At 37.3% G+C, this 26708-nt stretch overlaps 1 protein-coding gene across 2 annotated transcripts in view; it reads left to right on the forward strand.

Moving 5' to 3' along the window:
• The window catches only part of LOC5568659 (sodium-dependent phosphate transporter 2), a 104900-nt gene that overhangs the window by 35712 nt on the left and 42480 nt on the right, over nucleotides 1–26708 (forward strand). The window contains exon 1 of one of the 2 annotated variants that reach the window (XM_001652443.2): nucleotides 1964–2391. The exons of the other annotated variant lie outside the window; for it this stretch is intronic. The gene's annotated coding sequence lies outside the window, so the exon portion shown is untranslated. Of the gene's footprint in view, nucleotides 1–1963; nucleotides 2392–26708 lie in introns of those variants that run through there. 2 annotated transcript variants of the gene reach the window in all.

Below are 26708 nucleotides of genomic sequence, written 5' to 3' on the forward strand. Positions count from 1 at the left end.
GGTGTACATAATTAAAAACTTCGAGACGTTTCTAGATTGTAACCGGTATTGGGGCCATCCTTTAAGATTGGTCGATTTGGTGCTAAAATACAACCTAATACCGAATTCAATGTCAAAATTTGTATTCATATTTTTAAATTGATAAATGGGTAACAAAATATTGGAATTATAAATTTATTGGCTTAGGTGTCCAATACTAGGGGTTCTCCCCTTACGGTGCACTTCCGCTAATAGGATCGATACCCATGCAATCCAAGAGGGTTCATTATACATTTGAACTCTTAGTCACCCTACGACCATGTTTCTGGTTATCCCTTTGGTTGTTTTGTTTTGATTTCTTTTCATGATGTTCCATTTTTTCCTTCTGAAAAATCAAAAGGATCTTAGGGCATCAATTATTATCGTCTGTACCACATGACGAACGCAAAAAGTTCAACTTTGGTATAAAAAGCTCTCAGTTATTTACTGTAGAAGTGGTCATAGTGGCTTTGCCCCAGTAAGGATTGTAATGCTAAGTAGAAGATGTTCGTTATAGCGAGTGATGATCGATTTTGATTTAATTTTCTTCTTCGACAAGTCAATAAAAACCTAGAGAAAAACTCAATATGAGAAGATAATAATCTATGACCAGTCGCACATCTGGCTACTGCAAGTAAACCACGCTTGTGCTGTACACATCAAGCGTGCTTTTCGGTTGTCTCGGCTCTTGTATTGAGTGTGTACAATTTTCCAACGTCATTGCATTGCTGTGAGTTGCGCTGGCAGTTTTTCCTATAAGATTGTGTGGGGTATTCATTAACTGCGTGGGTGCCATTTACTGCCTTGTATTTGCAACGATTTCCTACAGCTGAATTCGGCAGTTGATTATGCGTCGCGTTGCATACTTGAATCTCAGCTATTACTTTGTTCGAAAACTGATTAGCAATACACAATGTTAACTCGTTATCTCTGAGTTCTCGCGTAACAATTCAAAAGGGCCAATCCTCAGATCGTTGACTCTGAGAAAATTCGATTTGAATATTATTCACCACATTTTCAATTCCTATTTTTCAGTATTCAATTCAATCAATGTGATTTCTTGCTAGTTGAGTGACGATTTACTATTACTACACGCTAATAATTGATTTTATTCTGAAAACTGACAAAACTGTGGAAAAAATGACAAGTTTAAATGCTTGGCCCATTTTCGATTTTCATCAAGGCATGGGCCTTTTTTATTGGCCAAAATAGAATTTTATTAGCGTGCTTGGCCCAAGGCTAGGCCTTTTCGGTTGTCAATGAATGAGCAAGAGAGAGTCATTGGCCTCTCACCATGCTAAGGCCAATGACAGTTTGCGAAATTTTCCGATTGTAGGCCCTCTTGATGGAGCGAGAACCAATCATTGGCCTTTTCGAGTGGGGGCCAATGAATGATTTGGAAAAAAGCGGTTATTGGCCGTTTTTAAAACCGAGTTTATAACGGTAAGTTTTATGATTATGTTGACAATGTTTGCATAGTTTGTGGGTGTTGGGAGATGCTATCGAATGGTATCAAAACCCGATTTGTTTACAATTTGATCATTGGCCCTTTAGAACTGTTACGCGAGAGTTGATGTAAACAAATAGATAGGTGTATTGGTGAGCTCAAATGGCAACAATCATCCACTCGTATAGGAATATCACTACTAGAAGCATGATTGTACTCTCAACTTCCATCACGCGACCCCTTGACCGGTGACTGTGTCTATCCGTAGATCTACAACCACCCTGAAGCAAAAACCTGCTGTTGTGTAGATGTAGGGACAACCCAATCATCATCATACCATTAGGAAAAAACGCGCGCTCCTACGTCCACACTCGCGACCGGCAAATTCGGATCGCGGGGCGCGCCACATGTCGGCACATATATTGGGATTCTGCTCGACTTACCAACACCAGCGCATGTCCGGCGAGATCTGAAATAAATTGCAAATATGCTGCTCGAAAAATTCAGTTGAATCAAGTTGATTGACGAAGTCGCGCGCGCATTATAACCAGAAGCTAATTACTCATAGGGCCAAGCTGTACTCTATGGTACAATTTGGGCTGAATTTGCCATTTTTTTACGTTTCGATCAAAGCCTGGTGAACGTGTCCAGTTTTTTGGTGTGATCCGCGATCGTTAGCAATTGTGATATAACGAGCATCGTCGATTTGTTTTAGAATTGCTGTTAATCTGTGATAAGATAGTTTGTGTTTTATTGCGCAAATCGAAGTTTTTTGGTTGTTTGTTGCAACGAGAAGGAATATTTAGTGAACGAGTAGTTGCACAAAGTTTCGGAAAGTAAAGTGAGATACACTGATTGTGATATTTTTGGATCGAGTAAACGTGAACGAGTTATTTACATTCGATCCCTGTGCATGCAGATGTGATGTAAGTGCTTTCAGAATGCTTGTATTCAATGCGATATAGGTGATGATGATACGAAAATAAAAGATGCGTAATATCGTATCAGAATTTTGCGGGAATTGGTGTGATATATAGATCATTGAGTTGAGGTGGAAAATTTCCGCAATTGATCATCATGTCGGCGCTTACTGATCCAAGACCGATTACTAGAGACGGGATTCACTGACCGGCTAGCCATTTCGAACGAATGTTTCAGTAAAACAACCTTGAAGTTCTCAAGTGTTGATCACCCCTCGGCATTGACCGCATTCGTGCGGATGAATCGCTGTAGGATTCTTCGCACAACTCTCTCTGGAAGGCCACCCGTCATCATCATCATAGTGGGGCCATTTCCCTCCTCAGTCTTCCTTCGGGTTTCCTTGAGAAATTGTGTGCGCATTGATTCCCAAGCCGGAAGATGGGTCGAACGAAACGAAAAAAAAAAAACTTTCAACCATGCTAGAATGAGGATTAAAAGCTACATAGCAGCGCTAGTATGAACCGGCTTTGCCCTGACCGTGATTCTCTTTTTTCCCTTCTCGGCATCAGTGTCGTCGTTCGGTCCTTCTTCGTCCGTCGAACAGAGGAAAACGGGCGTTCGAAATCGCTGTAGATTCGACTGTACCTGGGATTGTTTCGATCGCCGACACCCCAACCGTGATGGTTGCGCATAAATGACGCATGTTGGCCACTAGCTATTTGGTTATTTTTTGCATGCGTTATCTCGCCGAATGGCTTTCGGCATTTGCCGGTTTGGTGAAGTTCGAGCAAAAAGGAGATAGAGCAAAGCATCTCCCTATGGTGAGATGTTGACGTTCTTAGGTTGGTGAAATGATCTGCAAGATGTCAGACTGCTTTTGGTAGATATAACGTAAGAACGTTGAAGCTCTCTTATAGAGTATTTCGGTCGCGAAACTTTTTGGTATTTGAATATTTAATATTCTTCTTACACTTTTAGTTCTAGTGTTCTAGGAGCACTTCCGCAGTTCTTCTCCTTCTTCCATTATGCTTCCACAGAGCCTGCTTCTCTAGTGTTCAATGAGCACTTCCACAATAATTAACTGAGAGTTTTCTTCACAAAAAAATGCCATTCTCTAGAATAGTGTGTGGCAGCTACGATGATACTCTATGCCCAAGGAAATCAAGGAAATTTCCATTACGAAAAGATTCTGGACTGACCGGGAATCGAAGTCAGCATAGTTTTGCTCTGTAGCCGCAGATGTTGCCACTGCTCTCAGGAAGGCGCAAAGTTTTATTTTGATTTGCAAAATATTATCCCAAGTCTAAAAAAATATTCAGGGCGTAAAGATGCTAGACCATTCGGGAATCGAAAACAGACACTTTAAGCCTTGCTTACTTGGTTGTTGCCCAAGGCTCGAGAACTTAACATGTGTCTGTCTCGAGTTTGACAGTCAAACCATAACAACATAACAAAACTCTATAATTCCATGCAAACTGATGCTGTCTGCAGGACTTTGATCTTTTTATTTTCATGATCCCGCCCTAAAAGCCATTGGTAATCAAGTGTGCTACCATGGGAAAGAGAAAGTTAAAAAGGCCTTTGAGGAATATATATTCCCACAATTTAATTGAAATCGGAGCAATCTCAAAAAGCTTCACAAATGTTAAGATAGTCTATAATATGCTTATACTACAGAAATCGTGCAATTTTCACAGTGATCTTGTACTGTTTTTAAACCTTGGTAACGACAGAAAATCGTTATTACCAAAATGTGTTTGATTTTATAACGTATTCTTGAAGCTTGCCACATTGTTTTCATTTTTCTGGTTTTAGTTTGCTGTAAAAATCTTGGCCCAAAGTCACCCTTATGGACCAATGTCACCCGCACGACGGTACTTAGTAAATTATTTTTTTTACGGACAAACAGTGAAAACACTTCAACGTTCGAGTCGTTCGGTTTAATTTTTAATAAGACGTTTTATAAGCCTAAATTCCAATAACTATGTAAAATATTCAAATGTGAAAGAACAGCCTATGAATAAAAGAATGAAACTCTTATAAAAATTCGAACTAGTGTAATGCATATAATTGTTGTATCAGTATAACTATAAACAACTGCAGATGAATATTGTTAGCCCAGAGACGAACCAACCATGAGCTCAGAGTCTTGACGCGAATTCGCAGCTTCGTACTGAATTAACGGATATTTTTAATTATTCTCCTGGAGCACTTGTATTGCGACAAAAATGACGTCCCGCCACATCATAAAGATCATTAAGTTAATTAGCAGATCAGTAATTGAACAACACGTATGATTCCTACACATCAGTGGAATTTTTTTTTTGTTTATAATTCGACCAAATGAAATTCGACCAAACGGCATTCGACCGAACGGCATTCGGCCAAATAGCCGGACACCGAAAAAGAGCATGGGGCAAGTAAGCGTAGAAAGGCAGTGATATCATTTTAGTTTTGACTACCGTTCTATTGTAATGCAAATAATATTTTCAATTTTGCTTCAAAAATGACTGCAATACGATACGTATTGCCTGCACTCAAATAGCTGTAATTATCATAGGAGAAAAGCACAAATTTTCGACCCATCCATACGATTTTGGCTTACTTTGTTTGGAAATCCAAAAAATTGGCACAGAATTCTTGTAGGTCGAAAATTAGTGTTATTAATCTAATTGTAACGAAAACTCTTGTAAATATATATTTCTATTTCTGACCTATGGTAAATATCAGTGGTGAATCAAATTATCATTAAAACAAACGCAAAACAAACAACAAAGCAAGCGCGCTCACAATCCTTTTGCGAACGAAACAATGGACACAATGTCGAAAAAAATTTCATGACAAACACAAGGGGCAGCATTGTTGCAACCCTTTCAATTCGTGATTATTGAGTTATTTTAAAAACGACATCAAATTTGTTCTATGATTATTATTTGATAATGTGGCAATGTTTACCAACAAGGAGGAAGTTTTCGAAAATTGCAATGCAAAGCCTAGAAAATTGCTACACATGCGGTGAGCGATCATTGTCATAGTATGTTCAAGTTGTGACAAATTATTGTTGCAGTATAAAATTGTTGCAACAAGAATAAGAGAGGACAATGTCTGTTTCAGAGTATTTATTGACAACTGAGTCACTGGTCAATTTCGATAAATTGAATTAATACAAAGCCTTGATAAAAATCCTTCATGCCAAATGATCGTTTGAAATATTAGCAGCATTCAGTGTACATGAAAGTTCCTTTTCCTTGTTTGCTTATCGAAAGTTCCAAGCTTCATCGCAAACAATCACGAACTAAAGATTATTCAAATATTAGGTAACGCGAAATTTGCTAGTTTAAGATTCGCTTGCACCCCACGTAACAGCTTTTGTATACACAATTTTAATTTTTGTATGAATCGTAAATTCTACCTGTTCTTATATGTAACTGATTTATGCAAAACGTCTATCATGCCAAACGTCTTTATACGAAACGTTTTTATGCGAAATTGGTGAACCTAATGTTCCATGTGAGCTGATCGACCCAATATATCTTATTCTCCGATTTTGTTTAAGTCTACTAGAGTGGTTCAATGTAGTAGGGTGTTTCAAATTACAAAAATCTCCCATATCTGATTTTGACGATAATGAAGTTCTGAAAAATGTGCATCCACTTAAAAAAAAAAAAACTTTAATGAATAAATGAATATTATGTCTAGTTCTAGTAACTTTCATAAAAACGTGATGGAAGTTCAAGGTGCGTTTTTGACAGTTCAGGTTTCAATGAACTTCCGGGGACTTCTAATTCTTTTTTTTCAAGATACTTTCAGGGTCTTCCGTAATATCGTTGCTTTTGGTTTGAAAATGGAGAAACGGTCGAAGGGCTGCACGGGAATGGTAGATAAAAAACGACTTCATAACCTCGTTGCAAAATCTTTGACTGTTGTGAGAGCAGATGTTTGAATGCGTGTCAGCGTACAAAAAAATCATTGTAATAAACAGATATATAGTCAACCTTTCTTGGACTTCGACCGCCAAAAGCGTAAATTAGCTCAATCCTGTATATAATTATATTTTTCGTTTCGAAAAAAATAGAGTGCGAATGAATTGTTGTGTGGATGTGGGTATCGTAGAATGACATGATTTATGGTCGTGTCACGGTATACCTGCCTCCCCCAAATGAGAAAAGAACAAAAGCTTTGGGATTTTTTTTCGGAACCAACTACAACAACCGAATGCTAATGTCACCTTTTTCTCCTTTTCCGACGACAACCCACACAAATCAGTTGTAGATATATTGTATTATTTTCCCAAGAAATGCATCAACAACCGACAAAGCTATATAGGAAAAAAAAGTGAGGATCCCCGTGTAATTGATCCTGTTTTTGTTGTGATATATTCAATTCGAAGCTTCTCTATTGGCCGCCCGCTAGACATAACACCCAACCACACCGGTGAGAACGTTGGTTCGTCACGCAAAAACACCGGAGGCGGTCTTGCCGACGATTGCGAAATATCTCCCTTATACGGAATCGATTGCGCTTGCAAAACCTTTTTTGTTTAAGGTAGAAGCTGAGATGTTGGTCAACCTAATAGAAAATAAAAAAAAAATGTATGGAAAGCTCTATAATTGAACAAAACACAAATGAAAGCCATCAATTTATATTATGTATGAAAAATACTGAGCAGAAACATGTTTTTCGCATCAAAAATCACGATGGCCAATGTAAGTCACCAGAACCAATTTAAGTCACATCTTTACCTTCGGTTCAATAATTTTTCAGTCATATTAATTTCCTCTTAAAGTGACCAAAGTAGGAATGCTATGACCGAATTAGGTGTACAGTAGTAACATCTTGAAGTGAAATAAATTGATTACATTCATTTTGAATGAATTCGGTCGAATAAATGGATGCAGCTCTACTATCTGAATGATGTTTACTAAACAAAAACTGCATTATAGCTGATTTGCGTTTATTAAGGGGGCAGGATCCGTCATTAATTTCGGAATTTTCAAATGCAGTTTTTTCGTTCAAAACCAAGAATGTTTACAGGAAAATGTGTTCACTGTATTCTATTCTCCAACCGAAACACAGTGAACACATTTTCATAGAATAATATTCAGTTTTGAACAGAAAAACTGCTTTTGAAGTTTCGATGATGACGATGATTACGATGACGGAGCGTTGATCGTTAACTATGGCTACAATAAGCGCTATGGCTAAAACCTGTGCTTCTACCCTATCAGAGAGGTAGCTATATTGACAGAATGGAACAAAACGGCGAAGCCTCTTTTCCAAGAATAACCTGAAGCTCGCCTGACTCCACCGATGCCGTAAAATACGCAAGCTCGCACTAAAACGGTTGCGGCGGTAATCGCTATTCTAATCTGATATTGATAAATACGTTTTTATTTTGTTTCACCCGGCCATTTGAGACAGTTGAATGTCGAATGGGCGGCCATAGGCATATGCACTCCGGTTTCCGTTTATTTGCATCATTATTTCATTCTTTTCGCGGTGTTCGCGCTTTCGACTTTGGTTGGCCATTTCGCTGACCATGATCTAAATTTTGTGTCTGCTGTGTTCATGTGACATTGTCAACCGGTATATTGGTTTACACTTTTTGGGATGAAGAAGATCACTCTTTCTATTTCAGCTAATCATTTTTTGACGTATGTTTTCTGCGATGAACCCTGTTTGACGGTAGTATTATGGCGTAAACGGTTACATCTAGCTGATTGCATTTTCTTTAAAAAAAAGTGATCAACAGTATCACTTCAAACTTCAACAAGTCGGACGTTTCTCAAGAAGGGCAACGAAGATCATATCGCATTTCTTCCGCATTTCTTCAAATCGCTCCTGTCAATTTGTTAAACCTTCTAATTGCTTCATCGCGACGTTCGCATCGTGATTACAAAATTGCATGTTCATGTTAATTTTGATATCTTATCGCTGAGTAGACCTAATGACGTTGAGGTGCGGTCCAATTATGGGTTTTCTTCGAATTATGATTTATTTCCCGACTGAAGTTCAATGCCAAAATCACCCCTGCTGGATCTGGTTCCCCTAATCGATAGATAATCGTCAAATCTGTGTATCGGTTTTACTTCTCATCGCAACACGGTGAGTTGATAATTGCTACCATGGGGATCAAACGAGGCGACATGTAAATCTTTCCTACTGGTTCTGCTTCATGGTTCAAGTTAACCGTCAAGTTCTACCAAGAACTCCGCAGCTCTCCTTGCGGGATATGGATTGTTTACCTATTTAGAAAGCTCGGGACAGAACCTGTTCCGTGACACAACCTACACGCCCTCCTGTTGTGTATTTTGCTCACTGCGCCAACCGATAGCGCAACCTTGCGGGTAAATAATTTATCAGTTCAGATATCATGGTCGGTTTTGAGTAAGCACGCGCCCGGCTCCCATTTATGGGGCACGTCTAGCCTATTGGAGGGCTGGTAGCAGGTCGCTTTTTGAGACTTGGTCTCTATTTTGATTCATGCTTCTAAAATATTTTTTTTATGAGAGGTCTCAAAGTCTCTTTTTCAACCTGAATGAGACCATTTTGGTTGAGTCACTATTTTCTTTCTCCACATAGTGAGTTTTGATTTCTAATACACAACCAGAAACTTAAACAGGAACTACTCTGAAAATTTCTCAAAATGCTATTTTAGGATTTCCTTCAGAGATTTTTCCACCATTCTCAGTAGTTACTCTAGCAGATCTTCCAAAGATTCCTACAGGAGTTTTCCAAGTAAATCTTCAAGCGTTTGATGATTCGGTTAGCAATCCATCTAGATAAACTTCCAGAGCTCCCTCTGAAGTAAATTTTAAAGGTATCCTTAGAGATATTCTTGGTTACACTTGAAAATGTCCTTGGACGAAATCTTACCGAAGATTAAACTGGATGAGCTCGAAGATCTTGTGAAAGAATAGTTGGAACAATTCCTGAAAAAAAAAAAACATGTTGAAGTCCCTGGAGTAATGTCTAATGATATCCTTAAATAATCCAAGTTGAATTTTTGAAGGTATATTGAACTAATTTCATGGCACAAAGCCAAAGAATTAAAAATATTGATAGAAAAATGTCTGGCCGGGTGTTCTGAAAAATTTTGATAATCTCCTAATTCTTGTTTGGATTCTTTTTGTTTTTATTTTTTTGTTTCCTGTATCCTTGAAGTCTCTTTTTTGTTCTTGTTCGGTCTTTTGTTGTTCTCTTTTTTCAAGCATAAGGTATCTAATGTTCCTGTTTCTTAGGCCCTCAGTTGCTACCAGCCCTGCTATCGGTATCGCCTGGAATACTGGTGGCCACCGCTAGTAATCAATTACCTAGATATTGCAGGAGGAAGTTGAAATCGAAACTGGTCCAAATACAATTGGTTCTGGAATCTGGTCGTGATTTGCATTTCACCCGGACCTCCCAGTCCCAACCACGGCAGCACGAGGCCGCACGAGCCAGTTTGCTGCGAGATCAACAATCCGCGTGCCCGCGTGAGGCTGGCTTATCGTGATTCATCGAACAAGGAGACACGGGATTAACGGGGCGGCAATGAAAATAAAAGTGTTTACTTGCCGGGATAGGGCTTTGGATTGGTACAGTATAGATATAATTGCTCATTAATTTTAAACAGTGCATTTACATATTCTGCTTGGTTGTTGTATGATGTAATCATCGATGCAAAACCTGCACTTTCGATTTTATTTGTATTGTATAGTTTTTATCATATGGAATCGATAACTTTTTTTATCTCATGTTCTAGATGTCCGACTTTCAATAGAAGTTTTTTCAGGGATGTTCAATTCTGCTGATATACAAATTATTCACATAAAAAGTTTCGAAAACAAAAATTCTAACCATTCAAATTTTCACTACAGTAAATTTGAGAAGAAGAAAAACACTAGTTAAAGTCAGTGGAAAAAAATGAATGTTCATAAGATCTGGGTTAAAAATAAAGTTAAAATTTGATTTTTTTCTGTGACGAACTACAAATAATTTCGATTTTTGATATCAATATGTGATAAGTACCAAATGCGCCGCAGACATCAAATTGATTCAACCCAAAGTTTTTTTTTTTTTTGCTTGATTACTTTTAGTCTTGGTGAGTGCTTCGTGAAGCCCAAACAGGACGATTCGTTTTTGCGTTAGCCGAGAAGTTTTCGGTTTCACACGTTTTTGCGTCGCAGAAGTTTTTTTTTATGTTTTCGCGCGTCTTGCTGGCAACGAAGGATCATCAATTGGTGAGCTCGTTCCATGCTTCTATTTCACATCTTTATCGTAAAAATGACATGAACGTTGCAATTATTTATTTGTTCATTGAATAATGATTGGTTCACTTCAAGTGTCGACAAACTATAATACATATTATACATAATACACATTGACGGACACACCTCTGCTTGTAACTACAGAAAAAAATTTGAATGGTTCGGCACAAGAAGTGTCGACGTTTTTTTCCTTATACTTATGACTTGTGACTCCATTAATCGAATTACTTACCAAACGCAACTCTGAATGGTTAGTCACTGAAGGTGTCGACAAGTTTGTGTATAGAAGGGTAAAATAGAAGAAGACTATGTAAATAAATATTTTTTTTTTTAAATTGCGGTTACACGAATCGCACCACTTATCAAAATGATTCCAGATTAGGTAGCTTCTCAATCCTTCCCACTAACGAAAACTCCTTGCCGTGACAATCATCAATATGCAGAGATATACTCGGTATTTAGTAACAATGGATGTCACACTAACATTCCTTTCCGTCCCCGATGACCATAAGGACGTGACCGGCGCCGTTATTGACTTTATAATGTTTGAAATTCTCGGAATTATACACTAAAGATGGTATGCTGCACCCAAGCACCATCTGTTGATTCCTTGTGCAATTTCGATTATTCTGGTCAATCACGGAGTAGCAACTACTAATTGTACGATTTTATTGCTGGTAAAATTTAACCTATCTGTAACTTTTGAATTGATAGTTTTCGTACAACTTTATCAATAGTTGTCAGAGTGCTTCGTGAAACCCAAGCAGGACAGTTCGGTTTTGCGTCGTCCGATAGATTTAGCTCACAGTTTCGCGCATGTTTTCGTCGCCGGAGATTTTTTTTTTTCCTGTTTTGGAGCGTCTTGCTGGGTAATGCTTTGTGATGCCCAAGCAGGACAGTTTTTACATTCAGAAATGGAATAGTGAAAAGTGAAAAATGAAAAAGTGATTTGTTTGATTTGTGTCCTCAGTACTGTTGGTTTTTGGCTGCCCTAAGTTCACCGAACCATCCGGAAGTGACAGGCAGCACATAAATTTAGAGAATCAATCCGGTGAGTTTGTTCCAGTATGATACTTTTTCTTTTGTGAGCCTTCCGAATCGTTTTTGTCCGCGTCGTGGAACTTCTGATCGTTTCTTGAATGGAAAATGTTATTTTCGGAGTTTGATAATTATGTTCAGATTGCGCATTCTGTCCGGGCGAGTGTTACGCAACTAACAATCGGTTGTGGATGCTTTTTAACCGTTCGATGACCCTGGAGGGATCGATTCTGCTTTTCGTATAATTTTGAGCAGAAATACCGACTGTGTTATCCTAGGGTGTTTAGCTCGAACGCGCTTCCTTTCGTTTTTGGATTATCTAAAAATACAGTACCACCCAGTACAGTTTTTCAATGAACACAGTTCAGTTTTTCAATAGGCGTGATTTTTTTTTTTTTTTTTTTACGTGTATCGTTATTTTATACAATCCGATGACCCTGGAGGGATCGGTTTTGCTTTTTACTGGTTATTGAGCAAAAATATTACTACACAATCGACAAGCATTTCGCGAAATACTATTTATACTATAAATAAGCTATTGTTTTCTCTTTTGATTGCCGGCATTCAAAAGATTAATTTGAAAACGCTTAAACAACAAATATTTATGGTCTATCGCCAGCTTTCCAGGCGAATCCTGACAATATACCTTCCCCAACCTCCAACTCCGTAGCACTTATGAGGGTGTCGCTGAGTCGGTGGCCTCTCATTAAGTAAGTGCTACATCAACATTTCCTTCCCCTATCCCAAGTTACGGTAAAGATGGGCGTGGCCGGGAATAGCGATATTCATGCTTTTAGTATTCTTGTTTATGATTTGAACAAGGTATACTCCCCTGCCTTGTTCTTGAAAGTAGTCAGGATGAGATTATTAAAAAGAAACATGAATGTTGCTAGTATCCAATCTACGAAGTATACCGTAACTACGCTAACGCTAACGCTAACGCTAACGCTAACTTTATCAATAGTTGTCAAAAACTGAGTCAATTTGGAGTTCACCACGAAAAAATAAAAAGAATCGGTTGTGATTCGGCGGATATTGACCATTTTGTATAGGAAAACGGCTTTGGAACATTTGTTGTATCCGATACTGAAAATTACACCAAAGTTTACTGAATTCTTCGGAACATACGCTGTAATTATTTTTTGGCTTATGTGACAAAATCGTAGTTTGAACTTCGAAATTTGTTGTTATTTACTGTTCCACCATATTAAAATCAATGGTGAACTTACGTTTACAAAATCAAACAGCATGGATTTATTTTTCCCAGAAAATGTAGAATATGAACAAACGATTTTTTCTCATTTTCGCATAATGAGTCTGAAACCAAGAATTTCTTAAGATGACATTTGTTTTTACGTTTCTATTGAATCTTTCTGATCACATCAGTCTTGTTTTGGAGTCAAATGACACTTTGTTTAACAATCATATGCTCTTGAATAAACTAAAGCATATTAGGGAAGTTATTGCCAACAGTGTTTTATTATTTATCCAGAAAATACCCTTCCTTCAAATATTAATTCTTCTTTTGAGTTTCGCTATTGGAATACATTTATGCATTGAAGATTTTGATATACTTAGCACAAATTTACCCTTCTTTCAAACTTTCTATGTTTTTTTTTATATATGATGTAATCATAATTATTGGTATAAAAACTGTTGATTTAAAATTTAAATAATTTTCACCTTTTTGTACATAGGCTGTCCTTTGAAGCTATATTTTTTTAAATATTTTATTGTTTCCAACTGATAAAAGGGCGGCATTCGATAACATTGATCAGCGAAAAGAGATACTGCAGTTACTTCGATGGGTTATGCTACTTTTCCCCGAATGTCGTGGTGAATGAACTGGCCATCTAATATGCACCCTTCTTTATTTAATTGGCGGTTCTTTCGAGTTTTACTGTCCTCAGCATTTTTGCCAACATGCTGAAAATGACAGAATACCTCCTTCTTTTGATTGCTTATCGTTCTTTCTCGTTCACTATCCAGTCACTAAAGAGTATTATAGCACCTATTTAAGGTGATTATAGAACGAAGCCATACCTCAAATTTTCAAAAGCACAAGACTTGAGAACCAAACACCGCTTCGCGTTAAAAATCTATCCCATTGGTCACCACCAGCCAGCAAGCAAGTTGATTGGTTTTCAACGCGAACTGTTGTCAGATACTCTCGTCTTGTGCAATTAAAAATTCAAAGTTTGGCTTCGTTTTATAATCACCTTAAACTGCACCACTTCTCGGACCGGTTATTCGGGGAAATGGCATTCGGGGACGAGTGGCACAATCACTTCAATGATTTTGAACGCAATTGTTGATGTCTTTTCGTTTTATTATGCCGCAATATTTTTTGGCGTCCAATCTTCTATGGGTTCAATCATAAGTTTTACCTTCTTCTAAAATAGGGTATTCTTTATATTTATAATGTTTTTTATTGTATTATTTAGTAAAGCTAAATGTAAACCATGTTTATATTTTGCTTTTTCATCAATTCTTGCAAGACATGCTGTTATAATGATAATTACTTTCCTGTCAATATTCAACATATTTTGTTTTGCAAACGCGTGATCTCCTTTCGAGATATGCTGTAAAAAATATTATCTCAATCACAAATTTTCCTTTCTTCCGATAACAAACGGTGGTTTTGGTGTACACGTCCAAAATTAAAATTTATATTGAATCGTTGAAAAGTTTTGCCACAAATATTTTCTTCTAAAAATGGGTTGTTCATTTGAGTTATGCTATGAGAACATTTTTTTTGTGCGTTAGAGCCTTAAACATTTTAAACGAAAAGCATTATGCTGCAGTAATAGATTTTTGGATTAGAGCTTTTAATATTTGCAAATGACCATTATGCCAAACGACCTTATGCCAATCGACTTTATGCCAAACGGGGTACAATCATCTCAGCCAGAGTTCTCCGAGAACCTTGTGAAAGTTCCCATAAATCAACTGAGAATCAATGTCGAAAGCCTCCTTGGCTAATGAATGAATCATCTAAGAATCTGTAGTGAGAAATCTGCTGATAACTTCACAAGTATTATATCAAAGGATTGAGTGGAATTAGTCAATTGTACTAATTGGTTTGAGTGGAATTTCAAAATATTTTTTCAAATTTTTTCCTTAACATTAGAAGATTTTTTTGATTTGCTAGAAACAAACCTTGTGATGAGTCGTTGAGCTATCCCTTTGTGTAATCGCAACATAAGAAGTCGCCTCTTGCTTGGATGATTTTATTGCTACTGATATTGAAAGCCCTTGATGATGATTAGCACTAACAAGAAAAAAAAGCTTTTACCGGCACCAAGCCCTATCTCATCCCCTTCGCGTCATATGGAGTCCATCTCGCTGGGAGATCATTGCTCTTGACTGAAGCAGCGGATGAGTCTCTCGCCAACCGTGGACCAGACTACAAGCACAGACAAACATACGTAACAGTGACGAAATTTGCACTCATCTGCACTTGACATTTCTCACTAGCATCTTCTGCTGGTCACAAAACAGTATCCTGCAACTTGATCATCAAATAATAATTATAATAATAATTAAGTGAGTTGGGCGATGGATTTTAAAGGAATTTGTTTTAAATGTGACGTCTGTTTGTCTGTGCTAATAGGTAGTGCTGTTTTTGTTATTTTTATTTTTAATGAGCTAGGATTGTATTTCACCATACTCTAGCTTGGTTGAGTTATCAGGTGCGCTGAATCATCATTTCGCCCGGATGAATCGTTATCTCTAATATTTTTTCTTCAATGAATCTGCTACCGTGCAAGTATCGTTGGAGCGCCGAGAGTACAAAACTATGACTTGCACCATCTGTCGTGACTCTTGGGCTGATTGCCTTCATTCATCCCTACTTGTACTGACTCGGATGATGTTCAAATACTAATAAATCCCGCCCTCGTGTACGCCTATCGATTCTTATCGCCGTCCATCCAACTAGCATGAGCGATTATTTTATCATCCGGGCGGCAGTGATTATCTGAAAACTACGTCTTAATTTCCATATCTACGCCCGTTCACGTTCGAGGTCGACACGGATCGATGGGAATAAAAATGGCGACACTTTCGGCTTCGGTTTGTTTTGATTCGACGGGACGGAAATAATGCAAACATAAACAGCTTTTATTTCATAATAATGATATCGCGTCTTTCGGATCCAGAATCCAGCCGAACCGAGGCAGTCCGTTCCGATTCGAGCAGTGCCTATTTTTGATAGACTAATCTTCCCTGTAATTTGTAAGGGTCAATCACTATGAATATACCGATGTAAACAAGGCCACTGTTTATTCGCGTCTAGGCATTAAGCTGCGAAATGTGTATGTCGGCAGATTTATTGTTATTTTTGTATTTATAGTTTGCCGGGCATAATTTGAATATTATTTACGTTTTCGGTACCCTTGCCATATTGGATGAAAAATAGTCCATGTCTGTACCTAATTTTGGATATATATTTTTTGTATTTCAATAATAATATTTGACGAGGAATGAATCATTCAAATGTTGTTCAATTGCTCCCAAAATTGGGTTTATTAAAACAGATTTTGTATTGGCAATTTGCGTGCTTTTGGCTACCTGTTTGCTGTTGTAAAACACTTTCATTGTAATAGTGGATCTTTTAAGATGATACAGCGTGGAACCCAACTTCAATATTGTACTAAAACTTTAAAGGCACAAATCTCACAACAGAAGCAACACGAAAGTTTGAACTAAGAAAATCAGGTTCGTTGGTACACTATTTCCTATGTTTGGTGACTTTGCAAACGTGATTGTAACGGTCATCTTTATGTTCCTAGATGTTTCACCTTAAATGCGGAGCATTTTATTCAAGATGATAAACATGAATCAAACAAATATGTAAAATTCAAAAATCGAACCATTATTAATCCATTGTTGTTATCTTTGAAATTCACCCAAAAATATACGTCGTATCCTTTAATTGCTCAAAATGCACTTGGGGCACTTCAAACTTTGTACCTGATCGCAATCGACGTATGTATCAAGTCTTGTGATGTTTACAGCAAATGCCTTTTATCAATTGGCTGATAACTGACGATGATGATAGGTATGTCCGTAATTTCGCAAAACGTGCTTCCCATAACGTCGCTATCGGAAAGGCGTGTTGCACGCGTTCACAGAGTGCACCAGCTGAAATCGCCAAATGACGACGAGTCACCACGAGTCGCGCTATCTATCAATGAACACTCCCTTCCGAACAACGTGGGCTGGTTGGCAGGTATGATTGCGATGCTATTTGGTGGTTGTGATGACTGAATAAAAATTAAAGTTGTATAGTAGAATTTGGGTGGAGTATCACTGTACCTTCAAATAGTCTGGCTCGTAGGGGAAGACGGGGTGAGACCGCCCGCCTAAGCAATTTAATTTATATGTCAAAATCAAGAATCAATAAATCCTATTTCGACGCAGCATGTCGTTTTTTGAAGCCTTAGGCATGATAAAAAAATATCACAGGTGTTGTATTTCTAAAAAAAATATTTATTTCTTGAAGCTTTATAAAAGCGATAATAAATAGTGAGTAATTTGCTTGAGAAAGCTCTTATGTCCATTAGCCCTTCAATGAAACAGAAGAAGCGAAGCTTTCTGGTTTTGTGCAACAACAGTACTTTCGTGAAACATGACAATTAGGCTCGATGCGGATTTTCTGCTCTCTCTTTAATTTTGTTTAGTACATGAAGTAAACTTAACCCTATTTTTAATGACATCTTTTTCTTTCTTTTTCAGGTAAGTGATGCAATCAGAAGAATCAACATGACGTTTATTCCCCAAGGTTGGAAAGCTATAATCTTACAATCACTCAAATCGGTAATCCTAAAAGCAAAAAACTCAAACTTTTTTGGAACCCAAGAAAAAAATAGCGGACACTGGATATTGTTCTATCCTGTTTTGTTCACATTTCGACCGCAATCGTAAGGCACACTAGACTCCTTCCAGCTTCTAATTGAAATTGATTGTTAACATATTAAATTGGATTTCTTATTTACTACGATGTATTCCAGTAATATGCAGCAATATTCATTACTTGTTTAAAAATATCTGAAACAAATTCTTAAAGTAAAAAGTGAACAAATTTGTGAAGAGAATTCCTGGAGAAACTCCTGATAGGTTTTCTGATTGAAACCCTTGAAAAATCATTGACTGAAAGTTATTTAGAAATATTTGAAGGAATATAATATATGAAACTCTCAAGGAAATCGCTGAGCAAAAATTCTGATCAAAATTCTAAAAGTTTGAGAATTTTCAAGGAAAACTTCTTGAGGAATAAATCTTGGAGGAACACTTGAAGGAATTTTAGAAAACAATCCCGAGTAAATTTCGGAAGGGATTTCTTGAATAAAAAATTAAAGAAATTTTCGTGAGAAACTTTGATTAATGTAAATATATGTGCGAATTTTTGGAGAAATATATGAAAATTCCTTTGGAAGAATTCCAGCGCAAATTATTGAAATTTTTTAAAGAATTTTTGAGAAAAAAAAATCCCTATGGGAGATTTCTAATGCATCAATCTCTGAAGGAAATTCCATTCCATCCTTCAAGTAAATTTCTTAAATAATCCATGGCAAAATTTTTTAGAATATACGTAAGCGAATTATTAGGGACGAAAGATTTTAAAGATGATACTATAGAAACTGTAGGAATGCTTCAAGGAACCCTTGAAAGAAATTCTGAGAAAACCACTCCTGACGGTTTCCTTAAGTAAGGAAACTTAAAGGATAAAAATAGGGATTTCTCAGGGGAGAAAATAACTGAAGGTATCACTGATGGAAAAAACTAAAAGAAATCCTGGAGAAGCCGATATCCTTAAGAAGCTCATCACTGAAGATAAATTCTTGGAGGAATACCTACTAAAATTTTAGGATAGATCGTTGAAGAGAATGTCTTGAGAAACTCTTGATTAAGTTTTAGGTGCACTAGTTGAGGAATCCTTGAAAAGATTCCTGGAGGGGCTCGTAGAAAATTCATGTAGGTTTTCCTGAGAAAATTCTTAAGAGAATCTTTGATGAAATTTATGAAAAGATTCATGAGGAATGTTCTGCACGAAATTCTGAGGGAATTAAAGGAAGTATCTCTCGAGAAAAAACTTGCGAACGAATTCTGGAAAGAATTTATAGAGTTTCCGGGAAACGGGAAATAAATTTTCCATTCCATTCCGGGATCCCGAGAAATTCTAAAACGTGAAAATGAAGCAAATTTGATGCATTTATTTTTGGAAAATCTCCGTATGTATGTATGTTATATTTTATACTCGCTAATTACTGAAAAAAAGAGTAAGAACCATACAATTACTCTTTTCCTAAATAATTAAATTATGTTTCTTTAAAAAATCTCTTGGCTTAATTTGGAACATGCGCTCAAAACAAAAAAAAAATAATTAAAACTATCAAAATTTCATGCGATAAAATTAATAGTGAAGCTAAGTCTTAACAAATCATAGAACGTTAAAATCATATTTGCCAGCATTGAATACATTTTATCAAGCACTAGTATAAGAACCAGCTAGAATGTTACATTGAAATTGTGCCTGTTCATAATTGAAATTGAACAGAATCCATAAATAACTTGATAAGCCATTAATTTATAAAATATATTTTTGTATAAATTTGTATTGGATATAATTTTTTTGGAAAAAAACACATTGAATAGATATTAGAGTGGTTCAAAAAATCGTTTTTGCTCCACACCGCTCATTCGATTCAAGATCAAATTCTGAGTATCCTCCCAAAATTTGAGCTCATTTGGATGAAAACTGAGACTGCACAAGCCCTTTAAAGTTTATATGGGAATTACTATGAGAAAAGCAACCAACTCATTCTATCGGTCATAGTGTTTGCCCATGTGCTCTTGGAGATTAGAACTACGTTGATACTGTGAGACACATCCATCAGCTACAACTTTGCCGAAGACCGTTTTCAAATCGGACGCCTCAGTAATTAGTTATTGATTTATATCCAGTCACAGATTCTTCAGCAGTGCTCATTTAATTTCTGAACAGGCAACATTGCTGCACCTGGCGCGAAAGATAGCACGCACAAATCATGGCTACTATGTTTTACTGCATACATCCAGTGATGCCTGCAGAGCAGCCCAATAATTATAGCCAAAGTTTTACAACTCATTCGAAAATCAATAACTAATTACTGGGACGTCCGATGTAAAAACGGTCTTCGGCAAAGTTGTAGCTATTGGATGTGTCTCACAGTATCAACGTAGTTCTAATCTCCAAGAGCACATGGGCAAACACTATGACCGATTGAATGAATTGGTTGCTTTTCCCATAGTAATTCCCATATAAACTTCAAAGGGCTTGTGCAGTCTCAGTTTTCATCCAAATGAGCTCAAATTTTGGAAGGATACTCAGAATTTGATCTTGAATCGAATTAGCGGTGTGGAGCAAAAACGATTTTTTGAACCACTCTAATAGATATGCATTTTATTAAAAAAATGTTTAATTACGAAAAACAAAAAATAAATATTTAAATATAACTAGTGATATAAAGATACGGACAACGAAATCGAGCCATTTCCTGATTGTATCCGATATTGGAAGCCACCTTTCATGATTGGTCAATTTGGTACTAGAATACATCATTCAAATGTAATGTCATAATTCATACTAATATTTTCAAATTTATTTTTGGACGCTACAAAATTGATAATATTTACCACATATGGGTAACAGGATCACATAAAACTAATATTTTTTTAATCATGAATTTAGTGGCTTAAGTGTCCGGTACTGGCGGATCTCCCCCTATATTTCTAAGTAGTCAGGAACCTAAGATATTTGCAAAATATTTTTTTATGCTCACTTGCGCCACCTGACAGCAACATCTCGAACCTCTTGACTAGAATAAGCATTTTTCCGAAGACGCCATCTTTCTATGTGGTCAGGATGCTGAGACAACCGCAAAACAAAAGTTTCATGCTCACTAGCACTGCCTTTTGGCGGAATTTTACTTGAGTAGTGTTGCCAGCTACGACAAAATTTTGAACCCTTCATGAAAAACTGGATTACAGGTGAAGAGTATTGCTATATTTCTAAGCATTCTATTTTTCTATTCCGCTCAAGTTTTATGGTTTTGATGTTTTCTTTGTTCTTGATAAACAGTGTTGCCAGCCACATGAGCATTTGTGCTTCGGCCGACTATATGGCACGCAACACTTCATTCAACTTTGGTGAACATTCGGAATCGTTTTTTTTTTAATTTATTGATATCTGCATATCACACCCCCATATAATTGGCTCTTTGAAAACAATTGAACAGTGCTGCCATCTATTACCAAAATAATAAAACTTGAATTGCCATTTTGGAATCTCAATCCATGCTTCAACTTTGCCGAATATCTCGGATCAGACGTTGCATTTTTCAAAAACATAATTATAACCCTGATATTTTTACGACCGATAAAAAGAGGTTTGGGTGTACCTTGGTCTAGGGGATTGTAAAATTGTAAAAGTAAAACAATCAAAATAACTTCAAATGCCACGTTCATGTAAGAAGACCACTATAAATTGATGAAATGTACAAAAATATAAGATGAAGCATTATGACAGGGAAATTCTTTTCAAATTTGAGAAAGGGTTGAAAAACAGCCCGTTTATCTTTTGAGACGTGCCAATAATTAATCATATTTCAAACTTATTAGACATATTTTTCCTCCTTGAGGATTTTGTCTACACAATATTTTAAAAATTTGAATGAAGTGTTGAATTTGTTAAGACCCCCTTTCCCCTAATACGTTTCTAGCCGCAGCTAGTTCATCTCTAAGTGACGTGAAAGATCTTTGTCTTTAACGACTATCATCTCTAACCTGTTGGCAGGTCGAATTATGGCTGACTTCTGTCGAAGTTACGTTAGTTAGTTGAACCTCTGTAACAATGTAATAATGTCTTGCTCAGTATAAGCCCAATGCTTTCAGATGTCCTTTTCGTCTCTATGTAGTTTCGCCGATTGAATTACTTCTTCCTTTTCTTGTCATTACGTCCCAGGTTAGATAGACCCTGCTTTTCAGCTTAATGTTCTAAGAGCACTAGAGCTTAACCTTGAGCTTGACTTTGATTGGCCGCCCGTGGTTGCTACTCCAGTATCGCCAGATCAGCTGCACTTACACAAGAAACCAACCAGATGACTGCTTGGGATTAACAGACACCCTCAGTGTATAAGTGCTGGTGATCTTCTATTTTTAGGCAACAATGGTGCCTGCCACGTCAGAATGCAGACCAATGAGGGGAAGGGGAAGGAATTAATGATGCATTCAACCGGTAGACCGTATATACCACTGCGTCTACGCCAATACATGCGGGAAGGGTGAAGGGGTATAGTAATTTTTGTGGCAGAGAGGCTTGCTGGTTTGGTTAGCAGATTTCCTATGTATCAGGCGTAAGGAAAGGCAAGCTATAATGATGAAAGATTGGAAGCGTAGGGAAAGTGCCCATTCACAAATTTCGTAACGCTGAAGGGGTGGGTGGGTGTTCTCGTGATGTTTCAGCCCATACGAAGTTTAATAACTATTCATACAAAAAGCGTTACGAGGGGGTGGGTGGGTGTCGAAAATGGTCTTTTTTGGCGTTATGAAATTTGTGAATAAACCCAAACGGTTTTTTTCTGTCCGTCTCTGGTTCTAGCAAATGCTATGAACTGTGCTGTGATATATTAAGAGTAGTAGATAGAAGCAAGTGAAAGATACAACTACATAGTACGAGGAAAGGGACGGGCCTGGGATTGAACCCATGACCTTCTGCATATGAAGCAGAGGCGGTAGCCATTGGACCACGAACCCCGTCTGTTCTAAGAGCACTACAACAGTTACTAACTGAGTGTTTTATTTGACAAAACTACCATTTTCGCATTCGTACATCGTGTAGCAGGTACAATAATACTCTATTCCCAGGAAAGTCGAAGAAATTACGAAAAAATCACAGATCGACCAGGATTCGAACCCAAACACTCTCAGCATGACTTTGAAAGCCCGTCCATGCTTTAATTATTATGCGAAATTCTTCATAAAGCATCAGTTTTAAGTTTGATTGTTTTTCGCTTCGGATTTGACAGGTACTTTCAGTTAACTGTACAACTGCAAGAGAAAAGCACCACACAAAACCCGGCCCGGGCCATCGAAGTCCGTTCCTGGTTTCCATCGTCACCATCACCATCAGCCATCATGTCACTTTTTTAAACAGTTTTTCTGCACCGCTCGTATGCCACATCACCCAGAGTTTGAAAATGACACTGACCAGATGAAGGATAAAAGTAACGCCGTTGGCTCTTTAATATGTGACCTGTTTCTCAGCTGCATCTGAGACAAGTGCAGACGGGACATTTGATGGATTATCTAGACTCTAGCAAGTTTCCTTTTTACGGGAATTTTTCATCAGTCTATGTTGAAATATTTGGGATTTCTCAATGTTCATCTATCCATATTTAGTCCATCCCGTATTTGTGCAGAAAATTAGCTAGAGTAAGACATAAAAAGCGCCATTCGTTTCGAGTGCGTCTATAAATCACACTGTTGAATGCTAATTATTCAAAGAAAACGAAATAAACAACTATACCCCACCCAATTGAAGGTTTTTGGCAGAGTACCATGCAGCGGAACGTGATCGAAATCATGTCCCATCAGAGCCAAAACATGCAGTCGATATGGCGGTATAGAACCAAACGACAGCCAACAAACAACTCTGTGGCTGTCTGTACTAGCTCCTGCTGTGCTGGAGTTCCTAAATTCGGATTATTCAAAGACGACATTGAGTATGTACGGGGGAGTACGTGCATCGATGGCAAGTCGGAAGAAATTTATAGATAAGACGTCATTTGATCTCCAGTGCTATGACATTGACGCGTTCGAAAAGTGTAGTTTGTTTGTGTTTTCAATTTCTATTCCCTCTGGAACCTATAATTTAGGATTGAACCAGATGACCCTGAAAAAATCTCTTGTTCCATGGTTATGTTTGTAGTCTGTAGGTAATGTTTGGAACTCATAAAAAAATGTATTGGATTTAGATTATAGGAAATTGTTTCAGCTCACCCAATTTTTTAAAAACATCCATACAGAATGCGTTACAGGGGGGTGGGTGGTTGTTGAAAATTACCATTTTTGGCGTTATGAAATTTGTGAACAAACCTTTAGTCTGGCAATATGACGTAAGCGTCATTTCAGTTTTCAGCACATCAGACACTACTTTTTGAGTAAGGTGATGGTGATGTGCTAATATTCATCGTATTAGGCTTTGATCAGTAGGAACCTACAATTTTCCTAGTATTGCAATGGATGATGCTGATACAAACCGATGCCAAACAATTCTTTCGCAATGAGCAATAAGATTTTGGTAAATTTTGATCGCTTATATTCGTCGTATCTATTTTAATTCCGGTCATAATTAGTTTTGATTCGTCTCACAACTAACGGCTCACTATGATATAGTGAGTGGTCAAACTACAACACTTCAACATTAAAATAAAATGTTAATCACATTTCACTCGGTACCTTTTCGTTCTACGATTTCGGTGAAAAGTGCAAAGTAGATAATTGAACTCAAGTTATTAATCGAAATACATCACTTGTACTTACACTTGAAAAATAAATGTATAGGGTAGATGTACCAATAGTGGATTAGTACCTCCACTATTGAAGTTCATTTAACCGCCCAAATTCCAGAAGCACAATTAATGTACATGTTAAAGTTGCAACGGGAAGTAATGACCATTGACTTAATGAGAAAAATGATTTCATCGCAGTAATCCACGGCCTGTCAGTGAAAAATAATACCTCCACTATTGGTACACTGTTCCTTTAGTTGCGGTATATTTTTAATTTGTGTTCCTATAGTTGCGGTATCCGTGGTTTTCTTATGGGATCCTCCACTATAGGAACACTTTACCGCAACTATTGGTACAAGAAAGAACAGTTTTAGCAATTTTAGTGATATTTCATCAGTTTTAAAGCAATTTGAAGCTCTTTTCAACTATTCCGTGTATCAACAAGCCAATACGTCGATTGGCAGTGTCAGTTCTGTGGCTAATGTAATAAAATCAGTGAAAACGGCACTACCGCAACTATAGGAACACCCACAACTAAGGGAACACTTACCCTATTGTGAGTACGTTCGAATATCCGCCGTAGTGGAACGTTTTATGTTTGATACAACGAATGATAGCGCTTGGGACGAAGTAGAACCAAACCCTAGTTGTGAAAATGTATCCTCCAGAGTTATAAATAAGCATTAGTTTTTAAAACTTGCTGATTTTTCATAATTTCCACATTTTCGTTATTTTTGCAGTAATATCGCAAAATAAGCCGAAAATTAAAATGGCACTTACGTCACTTCGTCAGATTACGAAAGTATAGTGATGTACTTCAAGCTTCTTCTCAGTTAAAGTGTGTAAAAAAGTGTGACAAAATGTTTAAAGACATAGTTTTTTTTGACCTGGTGAATTTGAAGTTTTCTTTGAAAATCAATGAGGCAAAGAACGAAAACACTTCGAACTTGGACGTACGATACGTATCTTGCTACCATAACTCAACAAAACCGGTAGGCAACTGCATGCGGCGATTCTTGCCGAGTCACCGGCAAAAGTCTCAAGATGCGAGAAAAAAGTAGTGCATTTTTTTGCTACGTTGAATGAACCTCCTTCGGTCGGAAACTTATTTTCGTCACCCCACCAAAGTGTGGTGAATTACGCGCGAGGAGCCTGCGAAAGCAAAACTGTACCACAAAACAGAAATGTTTTATCTTTATCTGAACAGACGGTGTAGATATGTGGCGTAGCGAAACGTGACACAAAAATGTTGGCACACAAGCACTTGCTTCAGACTAAACTCAAGACGGCGATGTCGGCTGCGGGCAAAAATAAATATGTGCTTACCTATCTGTAGGTATAGTTTGGGAAAACATTGGCGGAAGGAACCAACCTCGCGGCCTTCATGTTCTTAGTTGAGAGAAGTTGTGGATTACAAAGTTGCGTATTTTCGTCCTAGTCGGCACGCTTAGCGATGGAAAAGAAATTCAATCCGAGAATTGTATCGTATGGATGATTATCTAATTACCATTTGCTATCGAAAACATATTCAATTATTAAATAAAGATTAAATTTTGCGAAATTTTCATAATTGTGACTATAAATCCATCTACCGTACGTAAACGGTTGCATTCAATTCAGTCTTTAATTTTAATCTGTCCCCCTTTCCACCGGGACACATGAATCTTACGTGCGGTATAAATTATAAAACAACGTCATTATCATTTAAAAAGTCACTAACAAGGTCATCCATTACCACGAGCAAAATACGAACTGGCTGAAAAGTATCAAACCAAAACAATACATACAAATTCCGCGGCCCATTAGCATACACACACTAGCGCCATACCGGATTGAATCACATGACTTTTGTATACTTTCTCGCCAATAAATTTCGTTTCTTCTTTTCCTTATAAAAACAGTATTGGCATCGGATTGTTGCCAGGATTACAAACAGCGCATAATCTTATTGATCACTGTGTACACTGCGTGTAGCTCACATCTATAGATTTCTCCACCCTTGTTCAACCTTCGCCCATTTGTAACGAACCACTTAAACTGCGAGGAAGTCGCAAAAAATAAAAATTAGTTTTATTGCGGTCTTAAAGAATAATTTCAAGTTTCAAGATAGTTATAAGACTATTACAAAACCTAAAATGTTACTTGGGTGTGCTCACAGTGAATCAAGAGTCAAATGCGACAAAGTCCAATTATTTTTCTTGACATTACATCACCACTAAGCCAGAACCTGTGTCTCAGCTTGTTCTTAATAGTTTTCAACAAAGAGCTTAATTCCCTAAAGTTGACATTTTTGGATTGGTGTATTATGTGGCAGGTACGATTATGCTTTCATATGTAAGGATATCAAATAGAATGTCAATTTCCATACACAGAAAGAAAAAAATCATGGATGAATTGAACTGATTATCGTTTGTCTCAAATTCCGAACATGAGTATGGTGTAGGAGTTATGCGGGTGTGAATATAGTGAACAGGGAGTCAT

Source organism: Aedes aegypti, chromosome 3 (assembly GCF_002204515.2).
Source record: "Aedes aegypti strain LVP_AGWG chromosome 3, AaegL5.0 Primary Assembly, whole genome shotgun sequence".
Lineage (NCBI taxonomy): Eukaryota > Metazoa > Arthropoda > Insecta > Diptera > Culicidae > Aedes > Aedes aegypti.